The 23,274-nt window shown below is 34.7% G+C and overlaps 1 protein-coding gene and 1 long non-coding RNA gene across 19 annotated transcripts in view; both read right to left on the bottom strand.

Annotated features, from left to right (window-relative positions):
- LOC129058729 (uncharacterized) overlaps positions 1-15,892 on the bottom strand; it is a 33,673-nt gene extending 17,781 nt beyond the window's left edge. Inside the window, exons 1-6 of one of the 5 annotated variants that reach the window (XR_008524057.2) lie at positions 15,154-15,892; positions 11,180-11,300; positions 10,719-10,840; positions 10,014-10,071; positions 5,841-5,954; positions 3,907-4,660 (exon numbers count right to left, since the gene is read on the bottom strand). This is a non-coding gene — a long non-coding RNA (uncharacterized LOC129058729). The remainder of the gene's footprint in view (positions 1-3,906; positions 4,661-5,840; positions 5,955-10,013; positions 10,072-10,718; positions 10,841-11,179; positions 11,301-15,153) is intronic. The other 4 variants (XR_008524062.2, XR_008524056.2, XR_008524055.2 and 1 more) reach the window with 4 other exon arrangements.
- NAALADL2 (N-acetylated alpha-linked acidic dipeptidase like 2) overlaps positions 1-23,274 on the bottom strand; it is a 1,370,084-nt gene that overhangs the window by 662,958 nt on the left and 683,852 nt on the right. The window lies entirely within an intron of this gene.

The raw sequence follows: 23,274 nt of genomic DNA, 5'->3' as shown, positions 1-23,274 counted from the left end.
AGGTTCCACATAATTATAAATGACATTAATCTAAAGCATATTAAATTTAACAATGACATTTGTTATCCTGTTTAATTTACTTTAGAAAAGTTCTCAGACTTAGATGCACAAATGAAAAATGGTTAAATTTATTCAATGAGGGCAAGAATCGTACTAGACTAAATACATTGCCACAGCTACAAAACATTATTTTTCAAACACGTACTGAGAGCTTAAAATGTGTCATCCATTGTGCTGGGCATGAGGTCGAGGGTAGTTTAAGAATGAATAAGACTTCTGGAGCTCCTAAACTAATCCTGAAGACAAGAATGCAAACACCTATGGTGTTTTGCATTGATGCTATACTTTTGCATCTTCAGAGAAAACTGTGACATATAAATGTTCTGTGAGGGATGCTGAAGATTCTCCTGGCCTTCTAAATTATATCTTCATCCACTCTGCCAGTGCTTAAAATACCTTGATCATTTGAATAAGAAGGTGAAGTCCCCTGTTACATAATAAACATTATCTGAAAGCAGAACACATTAAGCCATTAAACATTTAGCACAAAATTAGTTTATTTGTTTGGTAAGGCTCTGAGAATCCAGAGAGGAAAGAAACTAGAATAAATACCCTCAACATTGTAGTCTCAGATCAATCTGTGTAAGTATGCCTTCTACCCAATCTAAACCGATATCCTCTAAACACTATGGTAGCTTTGCTGTACTTTCTTATGAAATATGTAGATTTCTACATTGTAATACATATTTAAAATTTTTTAGCAAAGTTCATATTGGATATCCCAGTCAAGCTTTGCTACTGATGCTTTTACTTATAGTTCATGGAATCATCTGACCCTCTACTCTCCCTATTTGAAAACTCCTGTCTTCACCTTCTCTATGACCATTTAGACTACATATTCATGACTTGAATTTATCTCTTGCTTCAGTTTGTATTTCTACTTCACCTGGATGACAGACCTCCACCCTAGACTTCAACAGTCGTCCCCATAACTGGCATCTAAACTTGACCTGTTGAGAACCGCTGAAAAAAAAAGGAGCTATGAACATTCTCAGGTTGATAACACATTTTGTAGCTTGGGTTCTCCAGAAGCAAGGAGAAGAAAGATAGTTATTAGGGAGATGACTTTATGTACCTAAAGCAGACTTTGACTGAGCTAACAACAGGAAGCCATGTGCTGAACACACTCTCCACAGCTTAGTAGTGATTCCCTCCTTGAAAAGAAATCTGGTGTACATCCATATCTACCATATTACAAGTTTACGGACTCCTTTATCCTCCATGATATTTTGAAATCCTTCTACAATCCCATAGTCAATCAAAACCCCACTGAATTGATTTTTTAAAATTATCCACTCTGTGGAAACCTACCTGCCCCATAATTCCTTGCCTCCTTTCTGCCCCATCTTAAGTGATTTACTGCCAAGAAGAAGGGTAAGATATGAGACAGGATCACGCTCAACTGGTGTCACCACACCTATATACATATTTACTCAACATCTTCCCTCTGTTTTCTTCTGCAAAAACACTTCAATAACTGTCCATTGACTTTTCCATGAAGCCCAAACCTCTTTACATGGCTGGCATTCCCTTTTGTAGCGAGGACCCTGTCTATCTCAACATTCTCCGTTATGTCACTCCCTGTATTAAACTCGTGCTGCAGCCAAACGTAATGTTTTAGTTCACAGCAATCACTTGTCTTGCACCTCCCCCCATGGTATGTATTTTTCACTCTGTGCTGAACAGTCTTTACCTGCCTTCTTTGCTTAGTTAATCCCAAATTATTGTTTTTTGGATCTCAGTCCATTGAGACAACTAACCTTGACCCCTCAAGGTGGTGTTATGTGTCCCTTTTATCTGCATCTATTGCACACTGTCTTGCCTTTATCATGTACTTAGCACACTATGGTGTGTTGCATAATTGTCATTCCCAGAAGACTATAAGCTCTCTGAGGACAGGGACATGATCTCATGCATATAGTACATTTTTAGTCCCACCTGAATACCTGACATCTAATGGGTACTCAGTGTTTATTTAAATGGATGGTTACCATTATAACTTACACCTATTACTGAGGTCCAGAACTGACTTAGGTACGTGGAATGCAGCATTTAATTTAATCTTCACAAATATCCTACCAGATGACCACAATTATCCCTCAGAAACTAGGCACAGAGGGCTTTAGTCAAGTGCCTAAAGTCCTAATACAGATGACAGACAGAGCTAAGATTCAAAGCCAGGTTTGCCTGACTGAATTTAAATCCCTTTGTTTATCCGTATTATCTCCTCTGTAGACTACACCCTCAGAGACAGGCTCCTGTCCAATCTACTCATGTCATTTAATTCAATCGTTTTTTATCCATTACCCTACTGCCTTACCACCCAATTAGCCCTATATAAATATTAGTTGACTGAATGATAAGTTGTCAAAATTTTTATCAGTTGTTACCCCTTTGTTAGAGTTTTGTGTTTTGCTTTTGACCCAACTACAAAGAGCATGAAACTAATTTGCAATGCATAATCTTTTTAAGAAATACTTTTTACTGTAGAGAAATAAAAGTTGAAGACTAATGCAATCTTCAAATATAAGAAGAAATATAATCTGATAAGCACCTACTCTGTTTCAACTGAAGATAAGTTTAGAATAATGAATTTAAATTATAGAAAGAATGAACTAGGTTAGAAGTTGAACAAAATTCTCTGAATATGGATAATAAAATATAAGAAGATGATACTAAGGGAAGATATATGAATCATCATCTACGTAGCATTTCAGAATAATGTTGATAGAGAACTATCTATTTGAACAGCAAAGACATAGGAAATAAATTACCTCTTCCAGGCTTAGAAATGTATTTTTCCTTATTCTTATATGATAATAATGACTTTTGCAATTCTAAGAAAGATAAAATTGTATGTAAAAGAGAAAATAATATTTCCACATTACAAATTACCAAGTAGAAAGGAAACCAAACTTATTTTTTTCAATGAATCACTTTTTCAGGTATATATATCTAATGACACATTTTATTCTTTATGATTTCCAGAACAAGGATGTATTTAAAAGGGAAAGAGAAGCAGTAATTCTCAAGGAAATGAATAAATCTGAGGGTAATATCATAGTTTATGTCTTCCAAATATTTAATAAAAGTATTTGCTTAAAAAAAATCTAATTTCCACCTGGAGATTTTTCAAACAGAATATTCCCGAGTGTCAGAGGGTAAGAGTTCTATTTGTGTTTAATATATCATTGGACAGAAAAATTCAAAGAAAGAAAAATATTTCACTTCTTTCAAAAAAATACATTTAAAATACATAATTTTTGCAACTCAAAAAGATATTTGTAAAATAAACAAAGGAAAACAGAAATAAAACCTTCATTATTCTTTATATATATATATATTTTAAAAGGCTGAAATTTGTTTTCTAGCTCTTTAGTGCGATTCACCTGCCCATGTACCACGGTTCTAAAAGCAAACTACCAATAGCAGTATATATTCACAAGATCTTATCTGTATTTCCTACATTCAAAAATATTTTGTAGCTGGGCATGGTGATGTGAGCCTGTAGTCTCAGCTATTCGGGAGGATCAGTTGAGGCTAGGAGCTCGAGTTCAGCCTGAATAACATAGAGAGATACCATCTCTAAAATAATAATAATAATAATAATAATACTCTGTAAAGCAAAGCCATTTTTCGTAAGTTTGCAGTAAACTCATTTGGTGGCAAAAATCTCATCGTTACTGACATTAATCTTAAGGTGTCCCATCCAGGGACAAATGATTAGGAAAACAAATATTAAAAGTTTATTACTTGTACTATCCCAAACCCTGTTGGGGTATTATGAATTATATTACTAGAAGATATTAATCTAAAAAAAATTCCAAAATGTGAATGTCAGCATACCTGCCCCCAGGAGTTTTGGACAAAAAGTTGTGGATCTTTACCTCTAGGAGATTGCCTATGACTTATATTAATTCTTCTCAGCATTGATTCAACTGCTGGGTAAGTTTTCTCAGTCTACACATCTCTGTATTCAGTCTTCTAGAACAGTCACAGTGATAATCTACTTCATTCACTTTTTTGACTTTTTGAACCTCAGTCTTCTCTTGGATTTACTATCCTTTCTTGCATTTCTCACTCCAACCTCTGCTTTGAAACTCCTTTCACTATCTCCATCCAATTTGAAGTCCTCTAGGTCTGGTCCCTCACCCCCGCCCCATGGCCAGCCTTTGAAGAGAGAGAAAAATTATTTTTTAATGGAGGGAAATTAATAAAGTGGTAAAACATTCTTTTGGAAGATGGTGTTTGATATTATTATTATCAGAAGATTTAAAAATTGGGTCAATCTCGGACAGGTGTGGTGGCTCAAGCCTGTAATCCCAGCACTTTGGGAGGCCGAGGCAGGTGGATCATCTGAGGTCAGGAGTTCGAGACCAGCCTGGGTAACCTGGTGAAACCCTGTCTCTATTAAAAATACAAACAACAACAACAACAACAAAACAAACAAACAAACAAAAAAACTTAGCTGGGTGTGGTGGGAGGTGCCTGTAATCCCAACTACTCGGGAGTCTGAGGCAGGAGAATCACTTGAACCTGGGAGGTAGCAGTGAGCTGAGGTTGAGCCATTGCACTCTAGCCTGGGCAACAGAGGGAGGCTCTGTCTCAAAAAAAAAAAAAAAAAAAAAAAAAAGTGTCAATCTCTCGTCATATTAATTCCACTTGCAGAAATGTAATCTAAAAAATATCTGAATGTGAAATATATTTTATGTACAAGATTATTTATAAAAATACAATTTATAAGGTTAAAAATGTGGTGATAATTTGCATGCACAAAAATAAGGATGGGTTAAATAAATTAAGGCATGTAACTTTATAGTATAGCATGCAGCCATTATAAATAATTACTAAGAACAAGTAAAAACATAATTAGAAATAATGTGTTATGAAATTCTAATGATACAAAGTTAGGTTAAATAAACTGGTTAAAATAATATATGTGGGTGAAACATTTAAAAAAATTATACATCCTTGTGCAAAGGAAACATATCAATCAATGTGGTAATTATGGTAAAACTAATAAAGATAACTTTTTTTTCTATATTTATGCATTTTTCAATTTTTCCATAGTGGGAGATTATTATTGTGTAATGAGAAATATTTTTCTTCAGTATAAAAGAAAGAGACAAGCTTAAGACTACAAAATTTTATAATACAGATATTTAGTACTACTTGTCATCTTGTAAGGGGTCAATTTCAACAAATTCCATCATTAAGTTCCCAGAACAAAAGTTTAATTGGGGGTTTATCAAGGGAATTCTATAATACAGACATGTATTTTTGCCCACCAATGATGTATGTACTTCTTTTTTCCCAAAAGAATATTAGCTTGCCAAGAGTTATTTTTAAAACCAAAGCCTTATTTGATGAATCGTTTCAAATAAATATCATAATTTTTATTAACTTATGGAAACACAAGGTCACTGTGACCTCTTAATTGTCAAAGATGGTAATCACACTAGACTCTTTAGAAAGTAGAAATCTGCTAAATAGTGTTGCCCTACATCAATCAAGCCTTCAATTGGTAGCAGATTTTAAAGCATGAGGTCATTTTTGAAGAACACCTTCATTACTGTGAAAATCCCATTTAGCGTCTTCAGAAAGAAAAAAACAAAACTGGATTTTGATTTTTCTCTTCAAGCATGCTTATAAAAATTTGCATCACAATGTCTGCAATATTAAATGGCTTAAAGAGGAACAAATACATAGTTTTCTCTGACCCTAACATTGGACTCCTGGTCCCCTAATCATTCCTTCAACCTATACCTGGGACAACTTACCTCCTACCTGCAGTCTCAGTGCCACTTTAACCCATCCTTCTTGGAGAAAGTTGAAAGCACTGGAATAGTTGAGCTTTATCCATTTTATTCAGAGATGTCCAATGACCATTTAAGCTAGACACAGTGACACCAAATATCCATCAGACAGTGCTAAACTGCTTTAGAGCTTCCTGTCTCCCTCAAGTCAACTCTAAACTCTTGGCCCCACAATCTGACTTATGTCCTGTCTCAGCTTTAGTGTACGTGTTTTCCCAGCCTTCTTTCTCCTCTTACACTGCAATGATGTCTCCTTCATCATTGGCTCCTTCAGAAACCAGAAGCACTGGCCCCTCAGATACTCTGCCTTACTATCTCATCTTATCTTCCCCCTCTACACCCTAAGGAGTAGGTTCACAATGGTTACCAAACTAAAAGAGTTGCTTTTTCAGTCACATAAAGCTTTTGCCCATATTCCCATTCCTTCTCCCCGTAACACTTGAACTTTGGGTCTGCATATAATTTACATTAGTCTTCTGTGTTAAGGTTCTGATTCTGATATTTAATATGATGCTATAATGAGCTTCTTCAGGCTTATTCTTAACATTTTTCTCTAGAACTGATATTCTGTCTGGTTCCTAAAATTCTGCTCTCAGAACAACTTCCAATTTTTCTGGTGCTTTCTACTTAAATACATACTTATTTTATTGATCTCAGATTTCTTATCAAGATACCTGGCTATCTCTGACATTAGTTTTATCTATCCTCCAGTTACTACTCACAGGATCTTTCAGGATCACCTGCTCTGTTCTGAAAGGTAGTATTATCTCCAGGATCTGTACTTTATTTCTAAGGGCCTCTTGTTACAATTTGACTTTAGGTTTTGAAATCAACATCTTTCTTTTCGACTGATTTTTTTTCCGCGGTAATTTTTAATCACTTTATTTGACTAACTTGGTGGTGTTTATTAAAAATCTTCATATGCCAGCAAAAAATCCTACTATAAGCTTTATAGTGTTGGTTATTTACACATGCTTACCCTACAAATCTGTGTTTATATGTTTTTGTGTGCACATCATTTTTTGAGAGAAGCCTAGGGATATTAGCAAAGGAAGTACAAGGATTTTTTTTATTACCGTATGAAGAAATATATGCCCTCATTCATCTTCCCAACACAATGAATTATCAATTTTCTTGGCAAGCATATTAAATGATTTTGAAATAAACCTCTCACAGGTAATGATGATGCTCTACTAGAATTCTTCATATTAACCGAGAATTAACTCATTCCTCCCAGTGGAGAAATCTGTACTCTAGAACACTTAAAGGGATTTTACGCATAAACGTTTAAACTGTTGAGGGATATTATTTTTGAACAAAACATTATTTGCATTAGTAGCAGACAGGAGCCATCTATTTGTTAATAAAGAGCTATAGGCAACATAAGGAAACTATTACTCTATATCTCTGATAATAAAAGTAAAAAAGGGCAAAACTTACTCATCAATTAATGTAGGATGTTATGTTTTCACTCTATGTGGATATATTTTATATCTTGTAATTTGAACTATAATATGTTTGTATAATTATTGCTTTAGTTAAATTGATTTATGCTTTATTATTCTGATAAAACTTAAAGGCATTTTAAAAAATCAGTTATCTTGGAGCCAAGACAAAGAAGGTAGACAGGTATTCATGGTTCTCACTTAGAGTGGCAGTGGTGGGAGAATGTTTAAGAAAAGTGACAACAGTCTTGAATTTTAAGTTATTCCCTGCTCAGTATCATCATACTTTATCTCCCTTACTTAATGTTCCACCCTCACCCCTAGTCTTCAAAATAGCTTTAATAACTATTAATAGTTAATTAACTATTAATAGTCAATAGTGTTACTATTATTAATTATTAATTAATTTAATTAATAATTTAATTTAATTGATTATTGATTAATATTAATAGTATTAACTATTAATAGTTAATAAAGCATTTCTACCCTGCCATATTTTTTACTCAGCCTGTCTTTTAATGATATATATTGAGAAAAAAATAATATTTAGGGGTAAGGGTTATTTGAGAATTAGAGATTATGCACACAAAATACCAGGTACATAGGATCAATACATTGCAGCTGTTTTCCATTTTTAAGCTACAAAACAGTCATGAAAAAGGACCCCCCAAAAAAGCTGAGTAACTGATGGCACTCATGATGAAGTAAATGTATGGATTACGTCGACTAGCATCATCACACTTTCAGGAGATACAATAGAAACGTGCACAAATAACTCTGCAGTAGGAAAACAAAAGTGGCAGATACAGTTTAAGCTTTGGCTACAAGTTACCTTGAAGGTATTTGTCTAAAATCATTCTTCAAGGGAACTCATTTTATTTACTGATATCTCACATGGCACTTGAGCACATATTACAAGATACGATGAGAAGAAACCAAACCAGAATAAAAGAAGCAAATAAACTGTGACTGTAGACAAGCCATGCACACATGGAAGACATAGTCACTGCAGATGTGTGTGTGTGAACAGGTAGATCCAAACTTAATTGTGTATATAACTATAGAAACACCCAGAAAACCACCAGTCACAGGCCAGATAGATGATTATCTGGGGAATTAGTAATTTGCATTATGTGCTTAAAGATGATGCCAACTAGTTGCTTGATTTAGGGGAAATGTTTTAATCTTTCTTATGTTCAGTTACATCACCTCAGAGTAAAAACATTCAAAATCAACATACAAAATCAGCTGGCATTTCTATACAGTAACCACAAGCTATTAAAAAATTAAGAAAATAATCCCACTGACAGTAGCATCAATTAGAATAAAATACTTAGAAATAAACTTAACCAAAGAGATGAAATAGCTGTTCAAGGAAAACTGTAAAACACCGATAAAAGAAATTGAAAAGACACAAATAAATGGAAAGATATAGCATGTACATGAATTAGAAGAATTAATATTGTTGAAATATCCATACTACCCAAAGTCATTGACAGATTCAATGCAATCCCTATCAAAATTCCAATGGCATTTGTCAAAGAAATAGAAAAAACAATCCTAAATTTGTATGGAACCATAAAAGACAGTGAATAGCCAAAGTAATCTTGATAAAACAGTACAGTGCTGGAGGTTTTACATGTCCTGATTTCAAACTATATTACAAAGCTACAGTAATCAAAATAGTGTGGCACTAGAATAAAAACAGACATATATATACCAGTGAAACAGAATAGAACCTACAAATGGACACATACATGTGTCAAATTCGATGGCTTAAAGAGAAACAAATACATAATTCTATCTGACCCTCTCATTGGCCTCCTGGTGTTCAACTAATGTGACAAGGGTGCCAAGAATACACAATAGAGAAAAGATAGTTTCTTCAATATATGGTATTGGGAACGTTGAATATCTACAGGCAAAAGAATTGACATTGGACCCTTGTCTTATACCACATACCAAAGTCAACTCAAAGTGGATTAAAAACTTCGAGGTAAGACCTGAAATCATAAACTCCTAGAAGAAAACACAGGGAAAAGTTCTGTGGCATTGGTCTTGACAAAAACTTTTTGGATATGACACCAAAAGCATAGGCAACAAAAGCAAAAATAAACAAGTGGGATTACATAAAACTAAAAAAGTTTCTTCATAGCAAGGAAACAATCAACAAAATGAAAAGGCAACCCACAGAATGGGAAAAAAATGTATTTGTAAACCTTATATCTGATATCTGATAAGAAGTTAATATCCAAAATGTATAAGCAGTTATAATATACAAAAGTTATAAAGGACTTATGCAACCCAATATGAGACAACAAACAATGTGATTTTAAAAATGGGGAAGAGAACTTAATATACATTTCTCCAAAAAAGACATAAAAATGGCCAACAAGTATATGAAAACGTACACAACATTGCTAATCACTAAGAAAATGCAAATCCTACCTACAATAAGAAATCACCTCACAGCTGATAGGATAGCTATTATCATTAAGACAAGAGACAAGTGTTGGCAAGGATGTGGAGAAAAGTACACTATTGTTGGGAATATAAATTGGTACAATCATTATGGAAAACAGTACAGAAGTTCCTCAAAAAGTTAAAAAAGGACTACTATATGATCTAACAATTCTCATTCGGGAATACATTCAAAGAAAGTAAAATTAGTATCTCAAAGGGATATCTGTACCTTCACATTCAGTGCAGCATTACTCACAGTAGCCAAGATATGGGAACAACCTAAATGTCTGTCAACGGATGAATGGATAAAGGAAATGTAAGACATATAAATATACATGTGTATAGATATACAATGAAATATTATTCAGCCTTAAAAAGAAGGAAATCCTGCCATTTGTAATAACATATATTAATCTGAAAAAGTATGCTAAGTGAAATAACCCAAACACAGACAGTTTACATTCTTATGTAGACTCTACCAAGTCAAATTCATAAAAGCAGAGTATAGAATGGTCATTGCCAAGGACTGGATGGGGGTGGGGAATGGGGAGAGGTTGGTCAAGGACTACAAAGTTTTTAGTTATAAGATTAATGAGCTCCAGGGGTTTATTTTACACCATGGTGACCAATGTACACCACAGTGACTATAGTTAATAATGTACTGTTTACTTGAAATTTTATAAGAAAGCAGATTTTAAGTGTTCTTACCACATACACACACACACACAATGGTAACTGTGGGTAGTAGTGGATGTGTTAATTAATTTGACTTTGGTGGCAGGACATGGTGGCTCATGCCTGTAATCTCAGCAATTTGGGAAGCTGAGATAGGCAGATCACTTGAAGCCAGTAATTCAACCAGTCTGGCCAACATGACAAAACCCTGTCTCTACTAAAAACACAAAAAAAATTAGCCAGGCATAGGGGCGCACACCTGTAGTCCCAGCTACTCCAGGGGCTGAGACAGGAGAATCGCTTGAATCTGGGAAGCAGGGGTTGCAATGAGACAACATCCTGCCACTGCATTCCAGCCTGGGTGACAGAATGAGACTCTGTCTCAAAGAAAAAAAAAAAATTGGTAATTAGTACACAATCTATGCACAGCTCAAATCATCATGTGGTACATCTTGAATATATACATTTTTTGTGAGTTAAATATTTTAATAAAAATAAAATTTAATAAATTTAAAAATCAAGTAAAAATATTGGATTTGATGGCATTTACAGTCTCTTCTAGTTCTAACATCCTCTGATCCTACGAATCTATATAAATCATAAAGAATCTGAAATGAAAAGAATGCACTGGAGCTTTATAACACTTCCCTTTGTTAAATTCACTCATATCTAAATCTTGATATTGAAAATACATTTCTCCTTGTATTCCCTTATACCTACTGGTCAATTTCCAAACGAACTGAAACAATACAGCAGGACATTTTTCCAATCTTCTGTGCAATGATGAGAATACAGAACAAAATCAAATAAATGAAATCTCAGCAGGCCATGGGATTGCCTACTAAAAACACAAAAGAGAAAAAAAGGGTAAATTGAAGAAATGATACTAATCAAATAGTCCTTTGTTCTTTGAAGTAGCTAATCTTTAGTTATTGAAAATTAAATGATTTATTCCAAATGTTGAAAAATTAGACAACCATGCTCTTCAAATATGTAAGAATTTAAAAACCTTTACCTTTACCTTATGTTTTTCTTTCTAAAGAAAGATTGAAATTAATTTGAATCACAAGCACTTTCTTCACAATTAAAACTGCTTTAAATAAAATATAGTTAATAGCATTAATTTTCTAAACTATTATCCAAGATGCTCCTGTATTTATATTTTGCCTTCCAATAACACTGTAATTCTTCCAGGAGAGAAATCTTGACAACCTTCTATATTACTTAGTCAAGAGATGATAACATTCATAGATGTTATCTATGTTATCTATGTTATCTATATTTCATACAAAATATATTTCTATTCATGTGTTTTGTATAATTATAAATGCAAATATACTGAACAGTAAAGGAAAACTCATAAAAGTATACATAATTGAAATCAATGAACTATAACTACACTATACCACATTATTAATATTTTTGTTTTTATTTCCATCATTTTTATGTCATGTGTCTTTCATAATATTTAGTCACTTATTTATGTTGAGACAGGGCGTTGCTATGTTGCCCAGGCCAGTCTCAGACTCCTGAGCTCAAACCATGCTCCTGCCTCATTATCCTGAGTAGTTGGGAATATAGGCACTCACCCCAATGCCCAGCTATTAATAATATTTATTTTATATTGAAAACAGTATGAACAGAAAATAGTGTTAACTGAAATTATTAAATTTAAGTATAGTCAGCATACATATAATAATGTAAAGGGTACTTAATAGTAATATTTCCAGATAAGGGGTCACAAAATGTATAATTAAGATGCTAGTTTAACTGAAAGAAAAGCAGGGGACATTTCTTCCTCTTCAGATTCTATTAATACCATGGTCAACATCATAATTGGAAAAGTCTGCCCTTGGCATTTCTGCAGGAGCCCTCCTATGAACCAGGTAAACATAGTGTATGATGCCCAAAGGTGTCCCATGTCAGTCCTGAAAGTAAATATTTCTGCTATTCATAGACTTGCTATGTAAACTTCATGAATCTTTGGAAATTACCACAGGGATACCTTATAGGAGAAGAACAGATTCCCAGAGCAGTTCTAACTCATCCAAGGTACCACAGGCTGGGATACAATCTATGACCTAAACTAAAATGCTTCACTTTGGGGGGTAGTGGGAGATAATGAAGTGAAATGATAAATATTTATTGTATTTACCTTTTTCTGAATGACATGTCATGATGTCTAGGGATCTGTTTATTACATGAGCACTCCCGTGAATGGTGTCCCAGAGCAGTGGCAAACAGACTAACATTTCTTGAGATTCACTTCAAGAGAGGCCAAGCTCAAAGCAATGGCCCTGGTTCCTCAGGGCGATTTCAGCAGATTCACCTAAGTATCCTCTTTCTTTACCCCTCAGGCCCATATTAACTGAATATTAACATATTCTACAGTAGATACTCATAACATTTACCATGATACTTTAATAAGACCAACAACTCACATTCAATTTTTAGAATGTTAGTAAACATTCTTAAAAAAAAAAAAAGGGTAGCTTGAACAAGTTGAATGCCCTCGGGAAAAATATTTAATCCCTTTTGGTTTTGATAAATCTGGACTATCTTTGAGATTTCTGTTGCAAATATTTATGTGTTTACCCGTCAACCTCAGGAAACTTCATTAATCATTAATTTATGTATTAAATACATTCTCTTTGATGAACTGCTCAGCATAACAGTGGAAAAAAGTTTTGAGTTTTTTTTTTGTTTTGTTTTGGTGACAATAAAGCTCTCCATTATCATATATAATTCTTACACCTTTTCTCAGAAAATAAGTTACATGTGTTCATTTGAAATATATATATTTTCCTTTAACATATCTTGGAACTAAGATTGAATTTTAAAAATGGAATTGTTCGGTTACTTTTTAAATGCCAGTTTGATAGGCTGATAAAGTTAACAAGATAGCTCTAAATCAGTGAAATTGCCAATACTGTGTGCAGTGAGTGAGACAGCTCAGCTGATCCCAGAACCAATAAAATAAGTTATGTCTGCTTTAAAATGTACCTTTTCCCTTATATCTCTATCAAATTAAAGCCCATATGCTGCACAATCAGAATTTATTAGATCTAATGCTTTTTTTCCTAAGTCAATCGCCTCTTTCATCTGTTCTTCCTATCTCCAATTCCTCTTTTCTGGTCTCACTTGAATCCACTCCAATGAGGCTTTAGCCCTCCCTACCCCCCAAAAACTATTCTTGTTGCAATCACCAATTACTCCTTCTCCCATACACATACACTCACTTTGCTAAATCCAATAGTTAATTGCCAGATCTCATTGTTTTACGTATAGCAAGGGCATTTTGACAAAATTGAACACTACATACTCTTAGAATTCCAAATTTTGGCTGTTTTGGATTTCCTCTAAATTCAGGAGTATTGCCTTCCAATTTCAAGTCTCCTTTGCTGGTTCTGCCTCATTAAACTGTTGGAATGCCTCAAGTCTAAGTCAGTCCTTATGTCTCATCTCTCTTCTCTTTACACTTACTCTTTTGGTAATCTCCACTATTCTCACAACTTTAAATGACACTAATATGTTGACAATTCTAAAACTTTTATCTCCAAAATAGATTCTGCTGAACTATGCACTTAACATATGTTCTTGGATGTCTAGTAGGCATCTCGAACCTGTTAGGTTCCAGATACCAGCTTCTGTTCTTGTACAAAATAGGTGCCTCCCTAAATCTTTGTCATCTCATTTAATAAACTGTATCTTCTTTTAGCCACTTAGGCCAAAAAATGTAAAAGTATTCTTATATCAATTATTTTCTCTCACATTCCATATGTAATCAATCAAAGGATCCTGTTCATTTGACCTTGAAAACACATAAAGGATCCAATATCTTTGCACCATCCCTATTTATAACATCCTGGTACAAGCCACCATCATCTACCATCTGGATTAGTGCAGTAGGGCTCCCTGTTCTCTCCCACTTAGCGCTATTTTCAACAAAGTAGTAGAGTGGTCTTGTAAAAACCTAATTTGAATCATGTCGCTCCTTTGCTTAACATTCTCCAGTAGCTTCTGGAAACTTTTCAGAGAAAAAACCAAACTCAACTTACAATGGCCCACAATGTTTCACCCTGTACTATCCAGTATGTTAACCACCAGCTACCAGGTAGTTTAATTGAAATTAAACAATCAATTTAATTTCAATTAAATTGAAAATAAGTAAAATTTAAAATACATTTTTTACTTCTCAACAGCCATATTTCGCAAGTGCTCAGTAGCCACATGTGGCTAGTGGCTGCTATATTGAACAATGCAGATCTAGAACACTTCCATCACCATAGAGTGTTCCATCAGAAAGTGTTACTCTATACGATCTACTTCTCCCTATTATTTTTCTGACTCACTTCACCCATGTTTGAAAACTGCTCACTAGATTGATCTTCCCTAAAAACAAAACTTTAGTGATCATGTCTCTACTGTAATATATTGTCTATTCCCATTTCTGCCTATTGAAATTCTATTAACCTTTAAGTTCCATATGAGAGGACATTATCTCATAAAGTTTCTTTGGAACACAATACTCTCTCCAAATAGTGATATCTCTTTCTTGAAACACCCATATTGCTGTGTTAGCATGTGTCATATGATATATTCTTATTCTATCATGTATGATAATAATTTAAGCACTTTTCTTAATCCCCTACTGTGTGGCACACATTCTTGTTTAACACATCACCCTTTCTTACCGCTTTACTTTCTTGCTGAATTCCATAAAGAAGTTTGAAAAGCCTCCCTTGCAGCTAGGGAAGGCTATATGACAAAAATACGCCAAATGTAAAATGAAAGCCTGTTGAAAGATTTGGAAAAAGCATTTATCTTCTGGATAAAAGTAATTAATGTGGCTAGAGTTGCCTTTCCTCTCTTATTCCTGCTCAGATGCCTAGATCTGTAGTGGCTTTCTAATGACCCTGAGGTAAAAAGTGTAAGGATGAAAACCAAGATGTTGAAACTGGCAATGTCACAATATGCATGGGTTTGTGATGTCATCAATGATCAACTGAACCAACAACAGTGACCACCTAACTCCAAACATCTTGTTTTATTTGTCTAGGCCAATGTTAACAGAATTTTCTGTAACTTGAAATTAAAACTGCTATTATTACTTTGCCTAATTATATGTTAGATTGTAGAATTTGATCATGCCCAAATAGCTTCAGTATTCTCATGAAAAGTGGCAGAGACCCCTACAAACAGAAGAAGTCAAATATTTAAATGAAGTGGAACCAAGTCAGATAATCCACTTAACCACACAGACACAAACACAAGAGATGGGCAAAAACAACACAGAGGTCTGCAATCTGATTTGGAAAGTATCTTAGATGGCTACCCTGATGTTCTTTTCTCTTTCCTTAAGAGGAAAAAAACTATCCCTTTGCGAATAAAAACATTACATTTTTAGACAAAAAGAAAAAACACAAAAATTGAATAACATATATCTTTGTTCTTAAGAAACATGATATGGTTGAAGAAAACAAAACGACAAGAATGCTTAAGTGCTTAATGCTAATATACTGTCAGAGCACAAAGTTTAACATGGTCAATTGTGTTTTACAGAAGATTGGTAAGGGCTTTGAAAATGTTTCACAGTGGAAGAAATATATAAGTTGTCTCTTGAAATATTAATATGTATTCACTAGAGATACAGATGAGGGGGATGTAAGGCAGAGGCAGCAGCTTAAGCTAAGAACACATGGAAAGTAAACAGTAGGGTGCATCTAGACAACTGCAGGTAGCCCAGCTGGAGGCACAGTAGAAAGAGAAAGTCCGAAATAGAGGAGCCAGGTCATGACCTGAAGCCATAATTAGGAATTTGGATATTTTTCTGTAATTAATATGTGACAATGACTATATCAAGAACAATGTCAAATTTTTATTGGGGCATAGCACCCAAGCACTAGTGTGGATAGGCACTATGCCAAGTACTCGGAAGTTAAAAATGTTTCATGACAGAAATCATGACTTTGGGACCATTGCCCTACTATCTATTAATACCGCCATCCATACATGTCCTGAACTGCATTAGTCATTGCTTAGTTCAAAAGTCTGAGCACTTTATAATCAACAAAAATCTCCATATTCTAATGTCTTCTCTTGGTTTAAGAACTTTTCCAAGTGATTTTGTCCTTCCTATTTTAAACATTTTAAAGGTAATTTTTAAAAGCTGTCTGCTATGGCTTGAATGTCCCCTCCAAAACTCATGTTGAACTTTAATTGCCATTGTAACTGTATTAATAGGTAGGAATTTTAAGAGGTGATTAGGCCACAGGGCTTTGCCCTCATAGATGGATTAATGTTATTATCATGAAAATGGGTTCATTATCATAGGAATGGGTTCATTATAAAAGATGAGTTTGGCTCCCTTTTTGCCTTTCTCTTGCTGACATTCTCTTGCCTGTCCACCTTCTGATATAAAATAATGAAGCAAGAAGGTCCTTACAAGATGCCAGCTCCTTGATCTTGGACTTCTCAGCCTTGAGAACCATGATAAATAAATTTCTACTGTTTATCAATTACTCAGCCTGTGGCATTCTGTTATGGCTGCACAAAACAGATTGAAACAATGTTCATATAAATTTTTCCTCTAACTGGAAAATGCAAATGTGAGTGCGGTGAGGCCAGAGGGGAGAGAGAGCATGGGAGGAGATAATAAAGAGAAAGCTGCTTCAAGCAAAACCCCAGCTAGAAGCAAGACACATTAAACAGGAAACCCCCAATTTATAACCTAATTTAATACTAGACGATAAATTCTAACAATTCTCAGGTAGTGCTGCTCATAGCTCCCTTTCTTGTCTAATGATATGCCAGTTATCCTCTTGAAGTCCCTTAGTCAACTTTGTTTGGCTTTTAATATTTAATGTCTCATTACACCTATTCATAAACATGAATATACTTAATATTTTATGTCTCAATGCACCTTTCAGGAGCATTTAAAAGAAAAACAAGTCCAAGGCCAAAACCAATGCTTGGTTCACAGTCACGTGAAATTGGGGGGTTGCACTGGATATTCATACAATAAAACTTTTCCAGTGCATGAATAAACCCAACACATATCCTTATCACTGTTGACTGCAGTGGCCCAGCGGCGATCAACCAGTATGCAGAATGTCCCTCTATTTCCTTCCTGAGGCAATCATGAACAAAAGTTTACATCAGTATAGGCAGGGGCTTATTTATAACCAGAAAAAGAAAATCCTTTGTAAAAGTGGGATTCACAAGGTATGTTCCACCTATTCACCGTCTAGTTCCCCTAACAATACAAAGCTGAGTTTAATCAACTACCAATTCAGGACAGCATAATTATTTTCATTATTTCCTTTCAACTATTACAATGTGTCGCCATTGTGGCAGTAAGGACAGAATGGGAAAGAAAAAGAAATGCAGAGATCACAGATACAAGAATGAAACCAGTAAAAACTGGTAGAAGCTTGTCCTGTCTTTTACATAAAATCTCCCCTAAATACTGGCCTCTACTCTGAGAAAGAAAAGGAAAAAAACGCATTTTAGTTACATTAAAAAGTCAACCAAACTGTGGCCAGAGGGAACATATGGAGAAACCCATCTTGAATCTGGGGGTATCTTGGCTCTGTGCTCTGTGGAATGAGGACCTGCATAGGGAGGATGCCCAGGGTCCTAAGTAAAATAGTGGAAGCCTGTTGGCCCAAATCTGTAAAAAAAAAAAAAAAGTGTGATGTGGATGAACATGTAGGTTTCAATTTTAACTGGATGTTGGAACTTCCTGGACTTTTCCCATAAGAGCAACAATTATTTCCAGTTAGCTTCATAAAAGGGGGTGTTCCTCAGCTCTTTTACCTGAGGCAGCTTGAATCAGGAGGGACGTTCTGCAGAAACAGCTGCAACCACGGCCAGTAATGAAAGTGTTGTATCTTCCCTGTCCAGAGGAGGGCGCCAAAATGAGTTTCTGCTTTTCTCCCTAACCATTAGTTTGCCCCATGCTCTGGTTGTGAAACATCTCGTTTTCCACTTTGCAGGCCAAGAGGTAGCCAAGGACAACAGTACAGTAAGCTTGAATGTTTAGTCAGTTGCATATATTGTTTGTTAAAGCCCGAGACAAAGAACCTAAGACAAGTCAGGTGGCGAGTATGTAATCAGTGATGACCCAACCATCACCAAAACACTTATAGATCTGTATGGCCGTTTGGCCAGACCCTCGAACAAGCATAAAGTAAATTTCTATTCCTTGTTATAGAAACAGATTCAACCTTATTACTTGTCTTCACTCAGGATCAGAGAAAATATTAACCTAAACTGGAAGATGTTAATTTTTAATAACATTTGACAAGAATGTAGGATACCACTTAAAAGGTAGATGCAAAAAGGGGGACTCATCACAGAAACAAAAAGAGGTGTCCATGACTTTATCAGTAATTCTTTCAATGAATCCATATATAGCTTTATGAAAGACTTGTGAATCAAGACATCATTTGTTGAATGATTGATTTCTTATTAGCCCAAATTAGTCTTTTTCTATTTGAAAACTAACTTTTTAAGATTATGTCCATATAACAACAAAACAAGAATTGGTTTGAACAGTTTTATCAACCAATTAGACAACTGAAGTTTAGTTTGGGGTTTTCAAAGAACAAAAAGGGTCAATAATAAAACTGAATACAGCACAGGTGTTGAAAATAGCTACACTTTTCAACCAGTTGTGTTACAATCATCTAGACATAGCATAAGTGAGCTGAATTGAAGATAACAGCCTTTTTATTGCAAGACCATTGTAACATGCAATTATTAAAATTGATTAATACTTGGGTCAATGCAATTTCATTATCTCTGATCGATTTCAAGCATTACTTTTTAATGGCCTTCACTCTTGTCATTTCAGTTAGAACTGTATGAACATTAGTTTAGTGGAACAACACACAGTCCTTTTTTATGAGATTAAGTTCTTGGCTTTAATAACAGGTCCCAAAGGAGTAAACTGCTAAATACAGAAGACCAGATGCCTCTACAAACACTATTTAGGAATCCATACCTTTTAGAGGATTTGTTTTAATAGATTTCTATGTTTTTAATGCCAGAAAAACATAGCACATTAAACAGGGGTTTTAATTACATTATACTCCACAGCACTGGGCTTTTCTGAAAGGAAGAACCCAGAGCATGGTTTTAAAACGGCTACATGGAAAAGATGGAACACAAGTATTATCTGATCTTAAAATCATCTTTTTCTCAGTCTTCGGAAAATACAGTCAGGAGAAAGTGGGCTCCTTACTTCTTCATCCACTGCTAAAGCAGCAAATACTGTTGATGGTACATCTAAAATACCATCAAAATCCATTCCCTTGCTTCCATTTCCATGGGTTTTGCATGATTCAACCTTCAATAGCAGTGCAAGCAATAATTAGAATCATTACAACACTGGCCTTACCCCCTCACCCTTGTTTAACTTTCCTCATATAATTCATCCTCGATGCTGTTTCCTATTCTTCATATATATATATATATACACATATATATATGTATATATATATGTGTATATATATATATGTATATATATATTCTTATATATATATAAGCTATATGTCTTATATACATATATCTTATATATATAAGATATATAAGTATATATATATTCTTATTTTGTGTATATATATATATGGTATATATATATATGGTATGTGTGTATATATATATATAATATATATCTTACTAAGTGACTCCTCAACCTTCAAGTTAAACAAACAAACTAAAAACATCTTTAGATGTCATATAAGGCTTTTCATAATCCGACTTAGACTTATATTTCTTTCTCTTCCTCTTCTACTTTCGTTACCTCCTCTTCTCACTCCCTCTCTCTCTGTCTCTGCCTCTCTTCCCACCTCCTTTGTCTTTCTCAAATAACCTTGCCTCTACATCATATAGTCCTGCCATGTAGAACTAAAGGCCATTTCCAAATATTACAAATAACTCTGTACCTTTAGACCATATACCTGGAATATTATTTGTGTACCTGCCTCTGGCTGGAATAATCCTTCAAAACTAATTCAAATTTTTATTCTCCTTCTGTAAGTTCACCCCTGTTCATCAAAGCTTTTTTATTAGTTTCTAGTTAGATGTTTTTATACTGTTTGGTTATATGACACTTTATTCAAACTTTATCATTTCACTGAATATTATTATTTATTATTTCTCATCTCTACTTCCTAACAGTTTCTGAGCTTTTTGAAATGTGTAAATCTAATTTAGTATTTTAAAATTTCCTGTGCCTCAATATTTATCGCACTGTAAGCATATGGTCCATAATGTCCACCGGAAAAAAAATGTATAAATACAATTTAAGAATTTGGGTTTATTCTGTAAATGGAACAATGTTAATATATTTTAATTGTGAAAAACCTCACATTATAATAAGCAACGATTTAATTTTTTGCTACCTGATGACCAGCACATCTTAGCCAAAGGGGAAAAAATTGACCATATTAAGAACATACTTTGCAAAACAGATATCTGAGTACCACAGCTATAATTTTGAGTCTAAGAAGCCCCAGAAATAATCAGTATCATCAAAGCAGTAATCTTAGGAGATAAATGGGCAGCTGGTGTCATTCTCCATTCATCATGATATTGTTACAGCAGAGATTGTGCAGAACTATAATCTATCCTGACAGTGCTTACTGATCCAGAACTCCATTGCAGAATTTTATAACTTGCATTTTTAAAAATGCATTAGAAACTTTGATTTAGACATTATAGAGTATTGAATAAGAGACAACTGAATAAGTTATTGTTCTCTTGTGTGTGGCACCACTATACCATGTGCTGACTGGTCTTTTCACAATTTAATAGTTTGTTTACCACATCCTGCCTGCTGTTCTCATTAAAGCACATCATTTGGTGATTACGAAGCGATAATTTACAGTTTTTCCCAAAGCCAGTTTTATTTTATTTATTTTTACGCTTTATTTAATTATTTTGTTAATGATCCAAAGCCCCACCAGCATACTCATTATTGATACACAACAATCAGGCAACTCATTTTAGTTCTGTGATCTGTCTATTGCTACTATCAAGACTTAAAGGAATATTTTGAGCTATTAAGAATGATGTTCTTTTTATTATTATTATTACACTTTAAGTTCTAGTGTACATGTGCACAATGTGCAGGTTTGTTACATATGTATACATGTGCCATGTTGGTGTGCTGCACCCATTAACTCATCATTTACATTAGGTATATCTCCTAATGACCGCCTTTCCCCCACCCTACGAAAGGCCCCTGTGTGTGATGTTCCAATCCTGTTTCCAAGTGTTCTTATTGTTCAATTACCACCTATGAGTGAGAACATGTGGTGTTTGGTTTTCTGTCCTTGCAATAGTTTGCTCAGAATGACGGTTTCTAGCTTCATCCATGTCCCTACAAAGGACATGAACTCATCATTTTTTATGGCTGTACAGTATTCCATGGTGTATACATGCCACATTTTCTTAATCCAGTCTGCCATTGATAGACATTTCGGTTGGTTCCAAGTCTTTGCTATTGTGAATAGTGCCGCAATAAACATACGTGTGAATGTGTCTTATAGCAGCATGATTTATAATCCTTTGAGTATATATCCAGTAATGGGATTGCTGGGTCAAACGGTATTTCCAGTTCTAGATCCTTGAGGAATTGCCACACTGTCTTCCACAATGGTTGAACTAGTTTACAGTCCCACCCACAGTGTAAAAGTGTTCCTATTTCTCCACATCCTCTCCAGCACCTGTTTCCTGACTTTTTAATGATTGCCATTCTAACTGGTGTGAGATGGTATCTCATTGCGGTTTTGATTTGCATTTCTCTGATAGCCAGCAATGATGATGAGCATTTTTTCATGTGCCTGTTGGCTGCATAAATGTCCTCTTTTGAGAAGTGTCTGTTCATATCCTTTGCCCACTTTTTGATGAGGTTGTTTGATTTTTTCTGGTAAATTTGTTTAAGTTCTTTCTAGATTCTGGATATTAGCTCTTTGTCAGATGGGTAGATTGTAAAAATTTTCTCCCATTCTGTAGATTGCCTGTTCACTCTGATGGTGGTTTCTTTTGCTGTGCAGAAGCTCTTTAGTTTAATTAGATCCCGTTTGTCAATTTTGGCTTTTGTTGCCATTGCTTTTGGTTTTTTAGACATGAAGTCCTTGCCCATGGCTATGTCCTGAATGGTGTTGCCTAGGTTTTATTCTAGGGTTTTTAATGGTTTTAGGTCTAACATTTAAGTCTTTAATTCGTCTTGAATTAATTTTTGTACAAGGTGTAAGGAAGGGATCCAGCTTCAGCTTTCTACATAGGGCTAGCCAGTTTTCCCAGCACCATTTATTAAATAGGGAATCCTTTCCCCATTTCTTGTTTTTGTCAGGTTTGTCAAATATCAGATGGTTGTAGATGTGTGGTGTTATTTCCAAGGGCCCTATTCTGTTCCATTGTTCTATACCTCTGTTTTGGTACCAGGACCATGCTATTTTGGTTACTGTGGCCTTGTAGTATAGTTTAAGTCAGGTAGTGTGATGCCTCCAGCTTTGTTCTTTTGGCTTAGGGTTGTCTTGGCAATGCAGGCTCTTTTTTGGTTCCATATGAACTTTAAAGTTTTTGTTCTTTTTTTGTTGTTGTTTTTCCAATTCTGTGAAGAAAGTCATTGGTAGCTTGATGGGGATGGAATTGAATCCATAAATTACCTTGGGCAATATGGCCATTTTCACGATATTGATTCTTCCTATCCATGATCATGGAATGTTCTTCCATTTGTTTGTGTCCTCTTTTATTTCGTTGAGCAGTGGTTTGTAGTTCTCCTTGAAGAGGTCCATCACATC

The sequence above is a fragment of the Pongo abelii genome, chromosome 2, assembly GCF_028885655.2.
Source record: "Pongo abelii isolate AG06213 chromosome 2, NHGRI_mPonAbe1-v2.0_pri, whole genome shotgun sequence".
Lineage (NCBI taxonomy): Eukaryota > Metazoa > Chordata > Mammalia > Primates > Hominidae > Pongo > Pongo abelii.
The sequence above is the reverse complement of the archived record's forward strand: the minus strand, read 5'-3'. Positions and strand labels throughout refer to the sequence as shown.